We start from the raw sequence: 2,619 nt of genomic DNA, 5'->3' as shown, positions 1-2,619 counted from the left end.
TCAATTTGTTCTCAATATTAGAAAAGGTGTTTATATAGTAGTCTAGACGACATCCTAATTTCTAATTCTTGTTCTACATAATTTTATAAATTTCAAAATGAGTTTCAAGTGGTGTTATTACTCTTTTCGTAGTTTCATGTCGCAGATGATAGTCGTAGTTTTAAAGATGTACAACTATGTAAGTAGAACACATTTTCTCGTGGTAGTTATCAAAACTCAAGAACAGATATAGGATCTCCTAATGGGTTCCTACTCAAATTCTTTTCATTTTTTTTTCAGACCGCTACAATCGCAGCCCCATCAAATGCATTCGTTTCGGCGGTGTTGAGGACAATATGCTATTAGATGTGATTTTAATTTAAGTCAAATTTTCTGTCACTATATAGCCTTAACTCGTCCTTATATCCGCAACAAGAATTTTCGTTCAACCACCACAACTTCAGTTAATCAATTTCATAAGAATTTGATTTATACTTCTTAGACGCCTTTTAGATAACATTCTTCAGCGATTCACTTTCAGTGAAATTATGGAATCCCAGTATCTCACATAACTAAAAAATTTATAAGAAAAAAATGTTTTTGTTAAGCATAAAAAAAGGACGAGAGATTTTTTTTTCTATTCAAATAATTGTCTTAATATATAGTGAATTAAGGGAATGGATTGGTAAATATGCACTAATACGAATGATTTCGAAGGGGAAAAACTTAGAAATTCTTTTAAAATGCTTCATGTAAGTATTGTGATGTTAGAAACAACAATCTAATAAGTCTTAATTACTTATTGTAAATTAATTGAAAACATTAAGGGGGCACACTACAACAGATATGCCTAAAATATGGGCAAACTATTAAGACTAATTTCTGCCAAGTGGAAATTAAAAATCACATCTTAGGGCGCTATTCAACTCGAGGAGCCTCTCTATATAGAAGGCTCAGAGTCCCCATATTCATGAGCCGTCCACTATATGATTGAAATTCCCCCATTGCAAAATTAGTCATAAATAATCAAAGCAAGTCTACAGCCATGATAAAATTCTACCAAAATTCTTGGGCAACCAAAACGGCTGCCGCAGGCTTAAAACCCTATTTTTTGGGGTATTACTTTAATGCGCGTTTGATGCAGCCACTATGATCAATCATATGTAACTTAATCCGACTACATTTCCTACTTCATTTCAAATTCTATACAGATAGGAAAGAACTGTGGGAATTCGCAGTCCTCAATCAGCTGCATCCCCATTTATCATGGCCATAGACAGAACTTTATCGTCTCATTAGAAATAGAACTGGTTCGTAATCAAATATAAATAAGTGAACGAATCCTATACGAGTACTATCGTTCAACTCAAGAAAAAAAAACACAAAGGCCTCATATTCAAGCTTAGGAGCACTCAACATTGATGGAAGTAGAAAATTGAAAGCAATGTAATTTCTTTCAACAAAGTTGAACAACTATTCAACGAGAAAATTGCTCAGCTAAAGGCCAACGCGCAAGTCGACTCGAACCAGTTTTGAAAAGCTTGAAATGTGGCGAAAACCACACTAAATTAGATTGCGAAAGAAAAGCGTTTACTCGCTTATGAAATAATTATCACAAATTGCAAACAGTGGAATAGTTAAGCCAGACAAAACAAGGTCAGTAATGACCTAAGAAATAATGAGAAAAGTGGGGTGCGACCCCACCTAGTGAAAAATCATATAAGTACGTGTACTAGAAGTATACAAAGCGAAAATTAACAAACTCTAGGAAATCTACTCGGTTTAAATACCTTAACAAACCTGATTCTCGCAACTTTAGCGGAATCTTCACTTCAGGGACAAGGTGTCCACCGCTGAAAACTCAGCACTTCGACCTGAATTCTAGAACAATCGCTCCCAATCAGCGGCAGGTTTCCACACCTCTTCATGTTCCGCAAAAATGGAATTTCCCACAAATTCAACAATGAGGTCTCCAAAGGATCAGCTCAGGTAACATTTCCTTCACTTTTCAGCCGCTTTTTGCACCACTTTTGCCTCCTCGGAAAAACTTCTGCCTCCGCCATCTTGAATTCCACACTACTTTTCACTTTACTTAGGTAACTTCCCAATATACAAAAACCCTCCACTCTAATAACTCAATTCAACTTTCAGTTCAACCTCACTAGACCACTTTTAGATACTTTCTGCATCTCAGTGAGTGAAAGCCTCATATTTATACCGATAGAACTGGTTCCGGAAAATTCCATTCCCTCTTTTCCACCACAAACAAGTCTACAATGATTCGAGCCATATACAAATAGAGAAAATTCAGTAGATTATCGTTGTTAAAAATGTAGTAGTGACTCACACAATGCTAAATTGCACTCAAATTGTGCGCAATAGAGATAATGCGCCATCTCACGTAGCGTCACGAAAATTCTAGAGCAATGGCGAAGATACCCGATTTATAACGGAACACGCAAAAAATGCAAACGTGACTAATGGCAGATGTTGTTTATTGATTTCATCATGGGTTGAGATAATATTCTGAGACGCAATTTCATTTTTTCTATTATTATTTCTTTCGTTGATTTAGATAATTTTAGATTTTATTGGATTATTTTCTTGTTTTTTGTGGAAGGTCATGATACAAACAATCAC

The 2,619-nt window shown here is 35.3% G+C and overlaps 1 long non-coding RNA gene across 1 annotated transcript; it reads right to left on the bottom strand.

Moving 5' to 3' along the window:
• Nucleotides 1-267: 267 nt before the first annotated feature.
• LOC119651867 lies at nucleotides 268-2,178 on the bottom strand. The gene is made up of 2 exons (XR_005249499.1): nucleotides 1,770-2,178; nucleotides 268-551 (listed from the first exon to the last, which is right to left on the bottom strand). It is a non-coding gene; the product is annotated as an uncharacterized LOC119651867 (long non-coding RNA).
• Between the last annotated feature and the right edge of the window lie 441 nt (nucleotides 2,179-2,619).

Source organism: Hermetia illucens, chromosome 3 (genome assembly GCF_905115235.1).
Source record: "Hermetia illucens chromosome 3, iHerIll2.2.curated.20191125, whole genome shotgun sequence".
Lineage (NCBI taxonomy): Eukaryota > Metazoa > Arthropoda > Insecta > Diptera > Stratiomyidae > Hermetia > Hermetia illucens.
Note: the sequence above shows the minus strand (reverse complement) of the source record. Positions and strands in the feature narration are given on the sequence as shown.